The sequence below is a fragment of the Gekko japonicus genome, unplaced genomic scaffold (genome assembly GCF_001447785.1).
Source record: "Gekko japonicus isolate JY-2015 unplaced genomic scaffold, Gekko_japonicus_V1.1 scaffold190, whole genome shotgun sequence".
Classification (NCBI taxonomy): domain Eukaryota; kingdom Metazoa; phylum Chordata; class Lepidosauria; order Squamata; family Gekkonidae; genus Gekko; species Gekko japonicus.
In genome coordinates, this window is record NW_015160841.1 from 1,034,662 (window position 1) to 1,054,661 (window position 20,000).

Sequence of the window (20,000 nt, forward strand, 5' to 3'; positions counted from 1 at the left end):
CTTAAAAATGATGAGAATCCTCTGCTTCCTGCGCAGGGAAAGAAAAAAACACACATATACATTTCACCATCAGTAGCTCCGTGGGAGTTGATTTTGATAGGGAGAGCTGAGGACTTTACGGGATAGATGTCTCTCATAACAAAGGAACTGTTCTGACCGGTCGCACAGGGGTCAGCAGCCTCTTATCATGAAAAAGTCAAACAAAGTCGACATTCGAGCAAAAGATTGACAAAGGGTCTGTATAAAGAGAATCCATTTGCCTAAGTGAAACTATACATCTCAAAGTTACTGATCATTTATTTATTTATTTAGTCAGATTTTTACGCCGCCCTCCCAGCCAAGAGGATTTTTACGCCGCCCTCTAACGCTAGAATAAAGGAGGGGGAGTAGGCCTAAGAAAAGAGAAGGGAGGAGGCTGAGAAAGCAGCAGCAGGTCAAAGGAAGTGATGGGTCGGGAGCAGTGAAAACTGTATATGACTTTAGAGACAGAAAACCGAAGTAAGGGCAGAAGGACTCTGTAAACCGCCCTCTGAAGCAAAGAAGATGCTCAGATGGCATGTTGATTAATAATCCATGAAGTTTCTGCAGCCCAAATGTTTGGGAGTCGTTTATAAGGAAGTGGCATACGTGAGATCTCACAATAAGTACATAAGGAGGAGCACCTCGCATGATTCTTCTACTGCGCTGTCCATAGTTTGCGCTGGATTACTGGCCACCTCTGCCATTTCTCTTTGTGGCCATCAGCTCCAAGAAACCTTTTGTTCCATTCCTTTCACAGACTGGGGTGGGTTTTGTTTGTTTTTTAGCATCCCAGCTGCCCCTCCAGTGTACTTTAATGTAAAGATTCCATTATCTTTTCAAAGAGCCATATTTGGCACTGGAACTGTAGGCTGCAGCAGACTCCTGTTAGGGCAGGAATGGAAAAGAAAACATTAAAGATGGCCCTTCCCTTTAACAATGGATAGCAGCCTTCACTTCTTAGTCTGCAAGTTGTTTTGCGCTTCCTTCAATATCAGCATCTCCATAAAGCACCAGTACTGAAGCTTTAGTACTGTGCAGATACATTTTAAAATAATCAATTATTTAATCAAACCACTAATTCCTTAATTTGTTGACAGCCCTCCTGGCATCTTACGAAGGGGTTCTGAGTGAGAGGAGAAATCCTCTTGCAGCGATTGCCTCAGCTCCCCTAATGTCAGTGAAGATCTCCGTTCAGACATAGCGTGAATTGGTGGTTTATTTGAACTATCGTTACTTTGAGAAATCAGGATTCAGCTCACAGATAATTGCTGAAATCCTGGTTTGCTGCAACAAATGGAGATGTTTCACACGCACACCCCTTCTTTCTGTAGCGTGGGAGGGCATTGCCAAAGAACAAACCAAGATTGTCCGGGATGTCTACATTCAGACTTCACGTGACGCAATAGTTGGAACTAACTGAGGTTAATAAATCCACTTCAGTTCCTAGTTTGACAGACCTGAACTGTCCATAGGAAGGGGAGCAATGTTCCCTCTATGCTGAGTTAGTGTGAGCTAGCTCACGGTTTTTGAGCCTCTGGCTCAGACATTTTGGTCTTAGCTCAGGAAGGATGGCTCCAGAGCAAATTAATTTATGCAGCAGCCAAATCGCTCGCTCACAACTTTAATGCCAGCAGCTCACCAGGTAGAATTTTGACTCACAGGACTCCACAGCTTAGAGGGAACATTGAAGGGGAGTGACCTGCATTCAGACAGTCACAAGCCATAACTGAACCATGGCAGTGTGCAAGGTCTGTACTCTGGGCAGGGTGGGGCAGCCAGAAATAGCCTTGCCTGCTATTGGTGGTGGAATCAGGTCACAGCTGACTTACGGCGATCTTGTAGGTTTTCAAAGAAGAGACATTCAGAGGTGATTTGCCATTGCCCGTCTCAACGTCACAAGCCAGGTATTCCTTGGAGATCGCCCATCCAAATACTAGCCGGGGTCGACCCTGCTTAGCTTCCAAGATCTGACGAGATCAGGCTCACCTGGACTATCCAGACCGGGGTGCCTCTATTGATAGTGCTGCTCTAACGCTAGAATAAAGGAGGGGGAGAAGGCCTAAGAAAAGAGAAGGGAGGAGGCTGAGAAAGCAGCAGCAGGTCAAAGGAAGTGATGGGTCGGGAGCAGTGAAAACTGTATATGACTTTAGAGACAGAAAACCGAAGTAAGGGCAGAAGGACTCTGTAAACCGCCCTTTGAAGCAAAGAAGATGCTCAAGAAGTACTCTCATAAAAATTAATTTACTAACATAGAAGTGTAAAACAAGAACTCTACAAGTATATTGTGTGACTAACATTTTTTTCCCTAACATCTAGCTTAACACGGAAATGATCTCCTTCTCTTGGGTTTTTAGTTAGTGTGGGTATCTTTCCTTTATCCCTAGTTGTAGTCCCTCCCTCATAAGTAGTCTTATGAAAAATAATAAAATTACCCCCTTGGGGGTTTCAAAAAAAAAAGGAAGTGATGGGTGTCAGGGTAGCTGAGAACCACCATGGGCCCCCCAACATGGATTCCACCTGTCCCCCGAATGTGACTCTGGTACAAACTAAATATTATAACAAAACAAATCACTTGGTTAGCTGTTACTATGACTCTGTAGTAATAAAAGAATGTGTGTCCTTATGTCCATTTGCACCTGGCATAACTCATCACAGAATAAAGCTAGAAGATTCAAAATTGGCCGCTGAATACCTAACCTGCCATGGAAAGTTGCTGGGTAAACTTGGGCGACTTCTGCACACTCAGCCTGACTTACCTTGCAGGGTTGGTGTGAGGATAAAATAGGACAGGAGAACAATGGGAGGTGCTTTGGTTCCCCATTAGGGTGAAAGGCGGGGTAATACCTTTGTTATAAATCTGGCTTTGCCTAACGTTTATCAAAAAAGGATGTTCACTCTTGCTGTTGCTTCATCAGATATTGCTGCAACCAGTGTTCCCTCTAAGCTGAGTTAGTGTGAGCTAGCTCACAGTTTTTTTAGCCTCCAGCTCACAGATTTTTGTCTTAGCTCAGGAAGGATGGCTCCAGAGCAAACTAATTTATGCAGCCGCCAAATCGCTCGCTCACAACTTTAATGCCAGCAGCTCACCAAGTAGAATTTTTGCTCACTAGTCTCCACAGCTTAGAGGGAGCATTGGCTGCAACCCTTTTGACAGGAGGAAAAACTGCTTAGTCAGTACTCAAACGACTGTTCAATACTGCAAGCACAATGATCTGGGGAGAGGCACTAGTATCTATAGAAGCCTTCATAACCGTGTAAAAGAAGCAGGAGCAGCTTTCCTCCCTCTTTCCAGACAAGCTGTGCCTGCCAAAAATGCCCTTCTCATTGACTCAGTTTGCACAGGCTGTGCTTGTCAGTATTAATGTTTCTAGCCACCATGTGTCTAATTCTGTAAATTTATATTTACATACTCATGTGTATGTCTTCTTAAATCTGATGAAGTGAGCTCTAGTTCACAAAAAGTTCCTGTCACAATGAATCTTGAGTAAGTAATTCCGTTTACTTCAGCCTTGCAGAAAGGTGAGGTGAGCCGGTAGTCACAGTGACTGTACTTTACTGTACCCACACTTCCCTCTGTCCCTAGTGGCTGCAGCATGGAACTGCATTAAAAGTAAAATAAACTGAAATGTGTTTGGCTGAATACAGCTTGACTCTGACTCAATGGGCCCTTTAAGTTACTGGGCCTTCAGGACTTTTATCCCCCTCCCCCAGTCCTAATGGGTCTATAGGAAGGTGGGTTGAAGTCATCGATAGGAGTCAGAGAGGAGAAGGGGATGTAAACGCCCATATTCACCTATGCTGCCTGGCCTGCATTTTTAAGGAAATTTATGAGGGATAAAAGTGCAGTGTATTTGCAACTAATTCATTAAGATACAGGTGTTTATATATGATCCATCTTTCAGTTTGTTGGGGATTTGAGATGGCAATTTAACTTAATGGTTCATTCCTGCATCTTTGGTTTTTTTGGGGAGGGAGGACATTGTTATTCTGTGAATCCAAAACTGCCACCAATAGAAAGTGGCCAATGGGACAAACTCTGGGGCTGTTTACAGCAATTATGAATGAATTACCCAAATTTCACATAATTTCTTTGATGAGATACATTCAAGCCAGGTGCCATCCAGTTGCCATGAAGTATAATTTTTTTAAAGAAATGTGCAAATCAATCACTGTGACAAAATCAGTATCTATTGTTGTTGTTATTTACAAGGGCTGCCAAGGTGACTAAAAATTTAAAACCTACATAATAGAACTACATCATAAAACCACTAAAATCAACTCTCTTGCAAACATACATCATTCAAACAATTTTAAAAAGAGTTACAAACTGTTAAAATGTGTACAAAACAGTTAAAATACATACAAAATATAAAAACTTTGGTTTAGATGGTTTAGAGTCATTGAGGGAATGCCAAATTAAACAAAAAATAAGTCTTTATGCACTGGCGGAAGACAACAAGAAAAGAAGAGATTGGATTTATACTGCACCCTTCACTCAGAGTCTCAGAGAGGCTTACAAACTCCTTTCCCTTCCCCCTCCCCACAATAGACACCCTGAGAGGTAGGCGGGGCTGAGAGAGCTCTGACAGAAACTGTCCTTGAGAGAACAGCTCTGAAAGAACTTATGACTGAGCCAAGGTCATCCAGCAGCTGCAAGTGGAGGAGTGGGGAATCAAACCCGGTTCTCCCAGGTTAGAGTCTGCACACTTAAGCACTACACCAAACTGGCTACAACAGAAGGTTCTTCTTCTTCTTCTTCTTCTTCTTCTTCTTCTTCTTCTTCTTCTTCTTCTTCTTCTTCTTCTTCTTCTTCTTCTTCCTTCTTCCTTCTTCCTTCTTCCTTCTTCCTTCTTCCTTCTTCTTTCTTCTTCTTTCTTCTTCTTCTTCTTTCGTGGGGAGAGAGTTCCAGCACTTTGGTGCCATGACCAAGAAGGCCCTCTCCCTGGTCGCCACCCACCTAATTTATGACTCTGTTACTGCTTGTCCTGTTCTTTAGAGCCTTCAGGAAGGATTCACTGGATGTTGACGTGTTTTACCAAAAAGACTGAGAAGATGGGACTTTATTAGAGAACTGCTACACGTGATGTATAAAGGGGGTTGACGGTGACACTGATGCCTGTGCTTCCCAAACGAGAATATCGCTGGACAGTATTGTAGGATTTCTCCGTTGTTTCCTGCGAGTGGCTTTTGCCTTTATCCTGCAGGCCAGGAAGATCAATGGAACAGTCAGATGAATACAACCGTCAGTGAATGAGAGTGGGCTGAAGGGATAAGGGAAGGCCGGAGTTCAATGGACTGGTTTCAGATAATCAGCTGAATCTTGGGTGGCAGCCTTCATGCCGTGAATGGTGTTCCAAGGATTATTATTTTTCTCTTCAAACACGAACTGCAGGAAGACCAATTCTGACTAGGACTGAGGTGCCAGCAAAGGGGGAGAAGACTTCCCCCCTGCTTTTCCTGGGAAGCTACTGTTTAGCCCAGTTGGGATACTTATATGTTTCCCCAGTGGGGCTCGTAGCAGTTCCTTAACCTCCCTCATGCCCTTGGCTCCACAGTCCCAGTCAGAATCAGGGCCTCACATGCTCAGTGGCTGAAGAGGGGGGTGGGGCAGGGAATGCTGGGAGAGCCACTAATCAGTGGCTATTCTGGTAGTGCACTCTGTATGGGGAACCCTGTGGCATGCTCCCCAGAGGATCTGTCGTTCAGCTGTTGTTGAGGGCATTTGTGAGGGGATGGGAGGGTGTGTGTCCCAGATGTCTCTTGCGGTTTGGAATGTGGAGACAGAATAGATATGGAACAGAAAGAGGGTGGTAACGGGGGGGGTCATAACCATGGCTATTTTGGGGCAGGAACGCACAGGAACGGAGTTCCGGCTGGCTCCCAAGTTGGCCACGCCCAGCAGGAACTCATTAACATAATAGGCCACGCCCAACAGCAGGAACTCATTAGGATTGGCTACATTAGGGGTGTGTTGCCTAACATGCAAATAGGGGTCCCAAATTCCCCCCGGTTTCCAGCCCCGATTCCCGCTCCCGCGGAATCGGGGCCTGGGGGAAACCCCAACCCCGCGTGTGCGTCAGAGTTTTCCCCTCAAATGGCGTCGCCCCACCCCCAGCGTGTGACGTCACTTCCAGGTGACCCACGCGGGGCGCGCGCGCACGAAGAGGATGCCAGCCGGGAGCCCCCCGCTCCCGGCAAAAAGTGAGTTGGCAACCCTACATGCAAAGGAGTTCCTGCTACAAAAAAAGGCCCTGGGTTTTGACAACACACAAGCTAAACAGAATAACAAGCAAAAGGTGGGTGTGGCTGGATGACCACACTTCTGGTAACATGTGGGTGCGGCCTAATGTGCTAATGAGCTGTGTTGTCAGGGGTGTGGCCCAATATGCTAATGAGTTCCTGCTGTCAGGTGTGGCCTATTATGCTAATGAGTTCCTGCTGGGCTTTTTCTACAAAAAGAGCCCTGGAAGAACACATGCCCTCGATTTGGATAACCTTCTCAGGGCATCCTCTGGTTTGAATGGATGTTTTGAGCTAATCATGGAAACTGAAATCAGTTGTTAATGGGTCTCACCACCAAGTACTCTACCCTTACGCTTGCAATTCCTTGCTGCTGTGAGAAAAGCACTCTACGTATGTTCAGACGAATCAACAAAGCATCTGAATCCGGACAGAATGGCTGGATTAATTGCCTAGATGGCCCTCAGGAAGCAAGGTGAGGGAGGTCCTTTAATCCAGCTATTTATCCAACTATGGCTACAGAGGAGAACAAAACACAATCAGGTTGTTAAAGGTAAAGGTAAGGAAGTCAATTTGTCTGAGGATATGCGGAGTGGTCCTATCAGGGCTACCGAGAAAGAGAGTCTGGGAGTGCAAAATTCCCTCAGCCAAGGTTGCTGTGGGGGCCCCCAAGAAGCCAGGCAGTCCGCCTACTTCATTTTGCTTTCATGCTCTCGCTGGGCATAATGCCTGTAATCGCGGGGTTTTAGGAACAGCTAGAAGCCCCTCTGGAGCTGCGGTGGCTCAAGTGGTTAAGATGCTGAACTGCAGGCTGTGGAAGGTCGGTAGTTCAGCAGTTCGAGACCCGAGTGTGCTGCATGACGGAGTGAGCTCCCGTCTCCAGTTCCTGCCAACATAGCAGTTCGAAAGCAAGAAATTGCAAGTAGATAAATAGGGACCACTTCGGTGGGAAGGTAACAGCATTCCGTGCGCCTTGGTGTTTAGCCATGCCGACCACATGACCACGGAAACGTCTTCGGACAGCGCTGGCTCTTCGGCTTTGAAACGGAGATGAGCACCACAACCCTAGAGTTGGACTCGACTGGCTTTCGAGCAAGGGAACCTTTACCTTTAAAAGCCCCTCTAGGAATCACTAATTACTTGTTTTCCTTGATCTGAAATCATAACAGGTGCCGTTAGTTGAGCAAAGCTTTAACATGAGTCTTTTAAAATGAGTCCTTGATCGGCTAGAGAGGCTTTCCCCACCCTGCACTGTAGAATCGGTGGGCTCCCTTGTGTGTCTGTCTTTTAAATTTGCGAGGGTGAGGCCCAGAGGGAATCTTTTTCCAGGTGCCCACAGTGGTTCTCCACAATGCTGCCAGGTCTCACTTAGGGTTGTCGTCCTCCATTTCAGAAGTTCTGAACATAAGAACATGCGGAAGGCACTGCTGGATCAGGCCAGTGGGTAGGGTTGCCCCAAGTCTGGGTCGGAAAATACCTGGAGACTTTGGGGGCGGATCCGGGAGAGGGTGGGGTTTGGGGAGGGGAGGGGCCTCAGCATGGTCCGATGCCTTATAGAGTCCACCCTCCCACACAGCCGTTTTCTCCAGGGGAGCTGATCTCTGTAAAAGCGGGAGACCCCCAGGCCCCACCTGGAGGCTGGCAACCCTACCAGGGGTCCATCTGGGCCAGCATCCTGGCTCACACTGTGGCCTACCAGTTCCTCTGGAGGGCCAACAACAGGGCACAGAGTCCAAGGGCTTTTCCCGATGTTGCCTCCTGGCACTGGTACTCAGACGTTTACTGCTTCTGAAATACACACTAAAAATATGGACATTATATACACAAAATTTAATATACACCACCATGCGTACAGTAAAACATGCCATCATTAATCCCGTATCTTATGATGGACAGAACAAATCCTGTAAGTTACAAAGTTAGCCAGTCTGTACGCACATAGGTGCAAGAATATTGATTGATAATGCAAACTAACACTGCCAGGATTGTGACTGATCTCCAGTCGACAGAGATCAGAGCCCCCCCCCCCCCCAGAAGGAAGTGGCAGCTTCAGAGAGTAGAATCTATGCATCACATCCCCATTGAGCTTCCTCTCCACCCCACCTCTGCCCTCCCCAGGCTCTGCCCCCAAATCTCCAGGAATTTCCCAAGCTGGAGTAGTAGTGTTGCCAGCCTCCAGGTGGTAAAGGAGATCTCCTGGGATTACAACTCATCTGCAGGCAACAGAGATCAGTTTACCTGGAACAAATGGCTGCTTTGGAAGGTGGGCTCTGTGGCATTATATCCCATTGAAGTCCCTCCCCTCCCAAAGCCCTTCCCTCCTCCGGCTCCACCCCCAAAATCTCCAGGCATTTCCCAACCTAGAGCCGGCAACCCTATGAGTAGGCAGTCTTAGTCACATTGTCCTCTTTAGGTATTTGCCTCATTTGCAATGGCATTTCTGCTAAGGAACCACTTCCGTAAAGAAGCAAGCGTCTGAAAAGCAGCAGTTTGTTTTCCGTGTTTGGCAAGGTGCACTCTGCGCTGACGAGTTGTGTGCTTCTATTAGAGAGGGCCCAATCCAATTCAGACTCTTATCATGGAGCTGCCACTGTCTTACTTTGGCTTCTTGTGTAACAACTGCAGCTCTCCCTCCCGTGATAAACCCTTGGCCAATAGGGTTGCCAGCTCCGGATTGGGAAATACCTGGAGGTTTGAACATAAGAACATAAGAGACGCCAATGTTGGATCAGGCCAAAGGCCCATCTAGTCCAACACTCTGTATCACACAGTGGCCAAAAATACCAGTGCCATCAGGAGGTCCACCAGTGGGACCTGGACATTAGAAGCCCTCCCACTGTTGGCCCCCCCAAGCAACAAGAAGACAGAGCAACACTTGCCCCGGAGTCCCTATCTATACCTTGTGGCTAATAGCCACCGATGGACCTCTGCTCCATATGCCTATCTAATTCCCTTTTGAAGCCGTCCATGCTCGTAGCCGCCGCCACCTCCTGTGGCAGTGAATTCCATGTGTTAATCACTCTTTGGGTGAAGAAGTACTTCCTGTTATCCGTTCTAACCCGACCGCTCAGCAATTTCATGGAGTGCCCACGAGTTCTTGTATTGTGAGAAAGGGAGAAAAGTACCTCTTTCTCTACCTGCTCTTTCCCATGCATAACCTTGTAAACCTCGATCATGTCACCCCTCAGTCGTCTTTTCTCCAAGCTAAAGAGCCCTAAGTGCTTTAACCTTTCCTCATAGGGAAAGTGTTCATAGGGAAAGTTTGGGGAGTGGAGCCTGAGGAGGGCGGAGTTTGGGGAGGGAGGGACTTCAGTGGGGTATAATGCCACAGAGTCCACCTTCCAAAGAGGCCATTGTCTCCATGGGAAGTGATATCTGTCCCCCTGAGACCAGCTGTATTCCCTGGAGGTCTCCAGCCACTACCTGGAAGTTGTGCAAACAAACATTCAGAATATTCTAAAGTCACGCTGTACAAATCACACTTGAGGCGACTGTCTTCTTACACAGTTCTACCTACAACCATAAATGATGCACATAACAAGTGGTTTTGCCAGCATGCATAAATGACATCCGCACCAGTTGAACAGTGACCTAATAGTCCTTGAAAGTACAAGTCTCTCTTCCTTTGAAGTGCAAGTCTCTCTCCAGAATGCTGTGGTCACTGGCTCATGGTGCAGAGCAGAGTTTCCAAAAGAAAACACAGAGTAGATGGCATGAGCTCACACCTAGCTGTTTGCACCACTGTATTTGCTGTATTTCCATTTTTGTGCGGTTGACTACCTGGAAGTTGGCAACCCTACCTATGAATCTGCAATCAGTTCTGTTCCTGAGAGACAGAAGGAAGGTGCAGTGAAGGTCCAAGGGTGAATGGATTTTTGTGAAGTGCTTCTGGAACCTGCATCTCTTGAAGCACTACAACTAAAAATAAATCCATATTCAGTAAACAAAGGATGATGGACTTGGGATAAAAGTTACAGGGTTTTTTAAAAAAAAAAATCCTCAGGGACATTGGATTTATTTTCTCCACTCATCAGAAGTAACTGCTGTGTCTGGGATTAATGAAACAGACTGATGTCAGTGCATGAATAATGAATTTTCCAACACAGTGGAAAGCTTAAAATGTTTTTTTTTTCCTGAGCTATTATGATGCATCTCTGTACATTTACAGCAAATGTTTGCAGCTTGCAAATACAAGGAAATATAACTTTATTTTTCTCATTATTTAAATGCAATCTGCCTTGGTTTCTCTTCCTTCCAGCTTTTGCTGAAGAAATTTCACATCAAGTATCGAGCAGAGGGAGACCCTTATCCATAGTAGGTTGACATTTGCCCATGCACTATATGATCTTACTTTCCTTGGGTGGGTAGCCATGTTGGTCTGAAGCAACAGAACAAAGCTTGAGCCCAGTGGCACCTTTAAGACCAACAAAGTTTTATTCAAAGTGTGAGGCTTCATGTGCAAAGCACACGTCTTCAGACAAATGGAATAAAATCTCCTCAAGGGTTACTAGAGTCCAGCAGTACCCCCAAGACCAACCAAGACAAAACACTGCATTGAGCTTGGTTTGTCCTGGGAGTATTGCTGGACTCTAGCTTTATTCTCACATCTGTTTGTTAACTCTTGCAGTTATTTATTTATTTATTTATTTATTTCAGCTTACTACCCCGCTCTAACCCCCTAAGGGGTCTCTAAGCGGCTACAGTTACTCATTTATCCCTAACCTATGGCCACAATTATTGGGGGTGGGGACAATCCCTACCGGCACCCAGTGGAGGGGTTTTTCTCCCAGGCTGGCTACGTCGACTTTCGGCATCACTCGGCTTCTGGCTCCTTTCTGGCGGTCTTTCAGTGGCGGATTGGTCGGGCCCTTCTGTCACGCGGCATGCTCCGGCGCAGCCTTGGCTCAGTCCTCGCGGCCCCGCCTGCGCCATCCATGCTCGCGTGTCGTCCTGGCTCCGCCTCTCCGCCGACGTCTGTTCCGCCTCCGATGTGCCCGGACGCCATCTTCACTGCTCGCCGCTTGCCGCTTTCGCCTTCCACCGGGCTCCGACGCTCCAACGGCCCCCACAGCGGGGGAGGGTGCCCCCTACCTTCTAAGGTAGGTTCCCATTTATCTACTTGCGCATTTTTTATGTTTGTTGGCGCTTTCGAACCGCTGGGTTAGTGGGAGCTGGGGCAAGGGCCAGGTGCTCACTCTGGCCGTGGCGGGTCTCGAACAGCTGTAACAGCTGTTCATGGATATTATTATTAGCAAGTGTTTAACCGCCTGCGCCACCGCTGATTTACTGCCTTCCGCTAATCTTACCAGCCACCTGATCCAATTTCGCTCTGCATCTACACCTGGGCTTTGAGTAGCCCTCCTGACCCCAAGACCAACCAAGACAAAACACTGCATTGAGCTTGGTTTGTCCTGGGAGTATTGCTGGACTCTAGCTTTATTCTCACATCTGTTTGTTAACTCTTGCATTTACCTGCTGATTTACTGCCTTCCCCTAATCTTACCAGCCACCTGATCCAATTTTGCTCTGCATCTACATCTGGGCTCTGAGTAGCCCTCCTGACGGCTGCCCCCCACCCTCTTTTTCCCTGTAAGTAACCCTCGAGGCACTTTTTGTTAACTCTTGCATTTACCTGCTGATTTACTGCCTTCCCCTAATCTTACCAGCCACCTGATCCAATTTTGCTCTGCATCTACATCTGGGCTCTGAGTAGCCCTCCTGACGGCTGCCCCCCACCCTCTTTTTCCCTGTAAGTAACCCTCGAGGCAATTTTATTCCAATTTGTCTGAAGAAGCGTGCTTTGCACACAAAAGCTTACACTTTGAATAAAACTTTGTTGCTCTTAAAGATGCCACCGGACTCAGACTTGGTTCTCTCACTTTCCTTAGATACTACAGTTTACCTAGAGCTAAACTGACTTGATAACAGTAGCTTTATTAGATCTTGGGGTTCCAGAACCTAGATAGTTGCGCAGAAGATAGAGATTCTCACCCTACCGGCACAAATGAGCTACACCTCCTTCACACAACTTTTACAAGTACAGCACCTCTTCTCTCTGTGGCTTCTGATTATCACATCAATCCACACAGCCAGCAGGGACCACAGCAGGTGTTTCACCACTGTATTCCAACTTGGAAGAGGGATGTGTTTATGTTCTAGTATGGTGTGGAAAGCGCCAATTCACTGCAGAGTCCAAGCTTAGAATCTAAACACAACAAGGACACAGAAAACCAAGATAATAACTTGGACTGAGTTTATTGATTTTTTTTAAAAAAAATTAAAAGCCATTGTCTCTATCTTATACACATAGAGCTATTTCTATGCTTAAAGAAAAGATATGCTTCCTTTCTAAAAGCTTGGCTGTGATGGATCAATTGATTTAAAGTAAAAGGTGACAAAAATAATTTGGTTGGCCAGATGCTGCCGATGCCTATCCACCCCCCATATACACACTGAAATCAACGTTGTGTCACAAGTATATATAGACATAGATATATCAAGACACCTGTAACAGGACATGATTATTCACTAGACCACGTCAGAAGTATTTTTCAATGCACGCAGACCTAGAGAAGTACGCTTGGAAAGGTATTATAACAAGAAGTAGATTTGTCAGAAGAGCTATTTATATTTAATTGAATCGGCCAGTTAAATCAACTGAAAAGAACCACAGGAAGGTCAGTAATGAGAATGCTAGTCAGTCAACCAACCAGCTACCCTGCAGAGCACAAACGCAAAAGTATGGGGAGGCATGGTTTAATGATTTCAGCTTGAACTGTAAAGCCAGGGACTCGGAAACTTTTTGCATTAAAGCAAGGAAGCTGCCAAGATTAATGCCTTCCCATCCTCCGCTCTCATCCTTGTTTACACCACCTTCTATCGATTTCCCTGCATTGACATCTGCAAGATAAATGGAGGTTGGGTAGGATGAGCCTGCTAACTCCAAGGGTTTCATCCTAGAAACGTCTTTGCGCACTCGAGTGGCATTCCAGAGCATAAAATACACAATGTGGCATTCAATGTGAGTGTGATTATCATTTTGTGTCCCTGCCCATGCTCTTGCGTCAGCAGATGGAATGCCAGGGAAAGGGTCACTCGCTGATTTCCGGAGATCAAGCTGTAATTAAAGGCATAGGAACAGCCCAGGCTGTTTTTTCCTGGTCAGTTGGCAACCCTAGATGTGAATTATGTTTTTGGTGCTTTCCCATATATGTACCTTGAAATAACATTGTGTTTTCCAGTGGCACTGTGTCCAGAAAAAGATGCCACACATTTGACCCTGTTTATTTATTTATTTATCACGCACACATTTGACCCTGTTTATTTATTTATTCATCACACTTTTACCCCGCCCTCCCACGTAGGTGGCTCAGGGCGGCTTACAAATAATTAATACCAATATACAATTAAAACCAGTTATCACAACTAATACAATGCCATACCATAAAACCATAAAACATTACAATAAATTCAACCTATTGAGATTTAGCGGCCATCCATTATAAGGTGCTAGTGCTTATGTGGCGCGGCCAGTGTGGCCAGGGCTATTAGAATGCTTGTTGGAACAGCTCGGTCTTCACCGCTCTATGGAATTGTTGAAGATCCTGCAGAGCTCGAATTTCAGTTGGGAGCTCGTTCCATAGCGTCGATGTAGCTAAGGGAGAACGCCCTGGTTCTTGTTGCTGTTAACTTAGCATCCCTAGGGCCAGGGGGGACCAGGCGGTTTTGTGTCCCAGATCTCAGTGCTCTCGGGGGAACATACGAGGAAAGGCGGTCCCTCAGGTAGACAGGCCCCAGACCATTAAGGGCTTTAAAGGTCAAAACCAGCACCTTGAAGCGTTTGTTCTGTTTGGTGACCATTTTGGTGTGGAGGCTTCTTGGGAATAACTTGACAGGAACAAGAAGGAGAAAATGCCCTTGGTGATCACGTTTGCATTTTTGTCAGTAGTGTTTCAGGAGGCACTGTTTTTGCAAAAGAATAATACTGGGGTGGATCCAAACATCATTCCAAGTAGCCTTCCTCCAACTTAACAGCTCTTCTTCCCACTAAAGTTGGGAGGAGAAGGAAAAGGAGACAAAGAAGGAGATAGAGGAGGAGGAGGAGACCCCACCCTTCACACGGAATCTCAGAGCGGCTTACAATCTCCTTCCCTTGCTCTCCCGCAACAGATACCCTGGGAGGTAGGTGGGGCTGAGAGAGCTCTGAGAGAACAGCAACTCACCCAAGGTCACCCTGATGGCTGCATGTGGAGGAGTGGGGAATCGAACCCAGTTTTTCAGATCAGAGTCCGCCACTCTTAACCACTACACCAAACTGGTTCCTGAGACTGTAGGAAGGCTCCACGCTTGAGCCAAAAGGACAGGTGGGGTGTACAAATTTGAATAACATCAATAAAATTGTTTGGATAGGATCCATCACACCATTTCTGGGGGATTATAGCCAGTCTCTGTTGTACAGAAGTGAACAAGGATTCAGGTGACAGGTGAAGATATGTAAACCACTACACCAAACTGGCTCCTGAGACTGTAGGAAGGCTCCGCGCTTGAGCCAAAAGGACAGATGGGGTGTACATATTTGAATAACATCAATAAAATTGTTTGGATAGGATCCATCACACCATTTCTGGCACTCTTAGCAACCATGCTTTTTGTGTTTATGGCACAAATGATCTCATCTACTGCCTTGGTGACTTGTTGGCATTTTGCCTTAACACCTAGTGACGATGGGCATGTTGTCAATAGCAAGTGCCACGTGAGATATAATAAAAACGAATGTCTCCTTTTCCAGGCCTGCTGCTTTCCAGCTCTGCGTAGATTCTGCCATGAAACCACCAGGAGGTTCACTCTTAACCTGTGGAAATGCTCTGCCCTTTCTGTCGGTGGACATTTTAGTGGCTGCGGCTGTACCAGCCATCCTCATTTATAAATACTGGTGATTTATAATCACTAGTGCAATACCTTCAAGGTAGGAGAAGAGACTGCGGCTCAATGGCAGAGCATCTGATTCGCATGCAGAAGATCTGACCCCTAGTATCTTCAGTTAAGGGATCCGGACCTGGTGAAAACCATCTTCTGGAAATACTGGAGAGCCGTTGCCAGTCACATAGGCAAGACTGTCCTGAACGATCAGTGGTCTGGCCCAGAAAGCTGCATGTGTTCAATTGTTCTGGTCACCAGCCACCGCACTTCTGCAACCAGGGGTACAGAGTGAGGAAGAGGATCTTAACTGGCGGGCTGGGCGGTATAAGAGGCGATGGTGTCTTTCAGGTGCAAATACCAACTGTTCCTCAAGGATGGGTTGTTTGGCTGAAATGGGCCCAGGATACTTGTTACCATCCCGCTGATGGCAGATATAAGCTGGACAGACCCAAAGACATGAAGCTGCCTCGTACCGAATCAGACTCTTGTTCCAGTACTGGTCCTTCCCGCATTTGCCTCCCACTCCAGAGTTTCTCAGTGTTTTGAGTTGAGGCAATTTAAGTCCATGGCAAAACAGCATCCAAATAACCCAGGGCAACAGCAGGCTGAAACCGGGCTGACCACTGAAGGGAGGGAATGTAATGCAGAATGGGGGGGGATCCGGAATAAAAAGAAAGTCGAACTTGATTTTAGTGCAGAATGGTGGGGGAAAACCTGGATTGAAAAAAAGGTTGGATTTTGATTTCAGTGCAGAATTGCTTGGAGGACACCCGCGGTGAACAGGGATTAAAAGGAGAGTGCAGAAGGGGCCCATGGTCTCCTCAAACTGCCACCAGCTCTCCAGGGTCTCAAGAAGAGATCTTTCACATCACCTCCTGCCAGATCTTTTAACTGGGGGTGCTGGGCACTGAACCTGGGATTTTCTGCATAATCTCCTGTTGAGCCATGGCCCCTCCCTTCCATGGAGGGGAGGAGGGCTCCCTCAACTGTAGTTGGGACCAAGTATGACGGAGGGGTTCTTCGCCTCTGCCCCAACAGCCCCACTGAAGATGCACGGAAGGCGGAAGGATGGGGCTCTCCGCTGGGGCTGGGTACGAGGGCGGGGTGGCACGCCACGCATGACCTAAGTGGAGGCGGCTCCTTATTATTTCAGAGTTAGAATATCAATGAAACCTCTGAGTCATCCTGCGTAGGCACGACACCTGATGCTTATGCTTAGCATTGTTGTTCAGTCGCACAGTCGAGTCCGACTCTTCGCGACCCCATGGACCAGCTCCCGCCAGGCCTTCTGGTCTTCCGCCTTCCTCTGAAGTTTGCTCAACTTCATGTTCGTTGCATCTATGACACTGTCTAGCCATCTCATCCTTTGCCGTCCCCGTCTTCTTTGACCTTCAATCTTTCCCAGCATCAGGGTCTTCTCCAGTGAGTGCTCCCTTCTCATTGGGTGGCCAAAGTATTTGAGCTTCAGCTTCAGTATCTGGCCTTCGAGGGAACAGTCAGGGTTGATTACTTTTAGGATTGACTGATTTGATCTTCTTGCAGTCCAAGGGACTCTCAAGAGTCTTCTCCAGCACCATAGTTCAAAAGAATCTATTCTTCGCCACTCAGCGAAGTATAATTCTTAGCATTATATATAATGCTTAGCATTACTACTGTGCTATCACGGTTAATCTGTTACTGTCCCTTTCCGAAGCGAATGTCATAGAAGAACAGGAAATTAATTATGCACACCTTGAGCTAAGGTGACATTTTGTGTTCCATAAAAATGAACTGTTTTTGTAGTATATGGAACTAAGTGGAACTCCCTCTTTTCACATGAATAGGTGTGTATTCTGGAATGCGCATGCTAGTAAGAACTGGGTTGTTGGTGGCCTGGACGCCAGCCCTTGCTAAGTCTAGGTTGTTCCCTGCCTTGCTGTTCTGGACATTAAAGAAGTTTTTGAAGACACCCTGTTGTAAGGGTCAGGACTTATAGATCTTGAGGCTTCCATTAAGTGCCATCAGGCTGTAAGTTTTTACAGGTTGGTTGCAGCCTGTTTGGGCCAAGCATTAATTAGAAGCACCTGGTGGCCTTGACCAGGTTGCCAGCTAGCAACGGATTAACCAACTACACCTGGATTGGCTGACAGGGCCATGGGGGAGGACAAAAGGGGGCTGACGGAAGCTAACTATTAGGACGGCGGTGATATCAGAGAAGACCTGGGTCAAGGCCTAGGGGACCTCAAGTAACAACGGGGACGGCCCTCTATGAAGATCAAACTACAGCAGTATGGTGGATCGGTACCGCTGGACTGGGACAGTGTAACATCTCCAGGACACCATCTTGCTTTAATTGAAGACAAATAGCATTGAGCACTTCATTATGTAGAATTATTTGTTTTTATTCTTTTTTTTATGTATCGGCACACGGTGCCCTTGTTTGTGAGTCGCCCTGAGCCCATTCGTGGGGAGGGTGGGGTAGAAATTTAATTAATAATAACAACAACAACAACAATAATAATATACTAAGGACTGTCCCAGTCAGAATGGACTGTCTTTCTTAAGCCTTCGGGGAGACAGTCAAGTAGTAAGATTGCCCTCCCCCGAGGGAAGCCTGCAAGTATTTGGTGATCTGGAGACTTACCTTTTGCCCAGCCCAAGTGGTTGGTTTTTTTTTCTTTGCTATTTTTTTCTTTGCTGTCTGGAGAGTGATTCCTGCTTAGCAAACACTCTTGTTATTTGTATGCTTGAATAAATGCAGAAATGGGGTTTAGCCTGTTGTGTCAGGAGTACTTGCTGAACTTACATCCTCAAAGGGAACCCAGAAGCTAAAAAGCCTCAACAAAGGACCGGGACTCAGTGAGACCCCCAAGGGCTCCAGGTGGCTGTGAGTTCAGTGCCTCAGAATGGGAGGAGGGTTGTCCTTGGTCCAAACACCTGCCTTCTGCATCTCTCTGGCCATAGGCAGACCATTTACCCGCCCTCCACAGTGAGTACACTCTACGGAGGAGCCCTACACTACAGTTTTGATATCTCTAGTTAAAGGATCAGGATCTGAAATGCTGGCTATCAAAAGGTATGAAATGAAAGTTTATGCTGTAACTATGGAACTGGGGGGAACCCTCAGTTATTTCCCCAGATGTTCAGTTTTCATAGGTAAAGGTTCCCTTGCTTGAAAGCCAGTCAAGTCCGACTCTAGGGTTGCGGTGCTCATCTCCGTTTCAAAGCCAAAGAGCCAGCGCTGTCCGAAGACGTTTCCGTGGTCATGTGGCTGGCATGACTAAACATCAAGGCGCACGGAACGCTGTGACCTTCCCACTGAAGTGGTACCTATTTATCTACTTGCAATTTCTTGCTTTCGAGCGGCTAGGTTGGCAGGAGCTGGAACTAGAGACGGGAGCTCTCTCTGTCATGCGGCACAATCGGGTCTCGAACTGCTGAACTACTGACCTTCCACAGCCTGCAGTTCAGCGCCTTAACCACTTGAGCCACCGCAGCTCAAGTTTTTTTTCATCTTATATCAAACACCAAAAAAAAAAAAAAGTCCCAGGCTCAGAAAAGATATGGTGAGGTCTTGTTTTTTTCAGAGTAGTGCTACTGACCGCATTCTTAACCAGCCCTGTGAAATCCAAGTGCCTTTTAAAATAAAAGAACCTCCAGTCACGGCCAGTTCCGGGATTGGGGGGATTCTGGGCAGAGAATACCCAGGGGGTCCCTCTCCTCCGCTAAGCGCTACCAGGATGCCCTCTCATTCCTTCCTTCCAGCCCACTCACCTTCATGGGGGTTCTTCTCACTGAACATGTATCCAGGGGTCTTTTGGGGTCGGAGCACACCAGAGCACCGCTCCGGCAGCCCGCGTGGCGGCAAGCCCCGCCCCCAGCTGTCTGTGCCGAAAGTGCTGCGGCCGGGGGAGCGCTGCAGTTCGGGGGAGGCCCGAGAGCCCTGCCTCCGGGTCCCCCAAGCCTGCGCAGAAGCGTTGCGGCTTGGGAGAGGCCTGAGAGCTCCACCCCCGGGTCCCCGGAGCCCGCGCAGAAGCGCTACAGCTCGTGGGAGGCCCGGAGAGCCCTGCCCCAGGGTCCCTTGAGCCTGCGCAGAAGTGCTGCGGCTTGGGGGATGCCCGGAGAGTCCCGCCCCGGGTCCCACGAGCTCGCGCAGAAGCGCTGTGGCTCTGGGGAGGCCCAGAGAGTCTCGCCCCTGGGTCTCCTGGGCCCGCGCAGAAGCGCTGTGGCTCGGGGGACACTCTGAGAGCCCCGCTGCCGGCTTCCCCAACCCCCAACAAAGCGGTAAGTAAATGATCCGTGGGGGTGGGGGCGGCAGGGGCTTGATAGGGGGTGGTTGGAGACCCTTCTCTTCCTTCCGTCCTCTCTTTTCCTTCTCTCTTTCTTTCATTTGCCTTCTTCTCTTCTCTTTTTTCCTCCTTTCCATTTTTCCCTCCTTCTTCCCTTCTCTCTCTTTCTTTACCTCCTTCTCTCCTTCTCTTTCTTTCCCTTTTCCCTCTCTTTTTATCCCCTCTTTCCTTCCTTCTATTCTTCCTTCTTTCCTTCTCTTTCTTTCCCTCTTTCCTTCCTTCTTTCCTTCTCTCTACTCTCTCTCTTTCCTTCCCTCTTTCCTCCTTCTGTGGCCCAACTCTAGTGAGAAGGGGTTTAAAGTTTAAACCCATTCTCTTTTCGCTTCCCCCCCACACAGGTCAGCTGGGGAAGGGGAGGGGAGGCTTTTGAAGATGCCTCCCCCCTTTTGCTTCCCCTTCTGACATCACTTCCGGTGATGTCAGGGGGATGGCATATGCTAATAGCCTGGTAGCTCATTAGCATACCATCTTTTTCTATGAAAAGACCCCTAC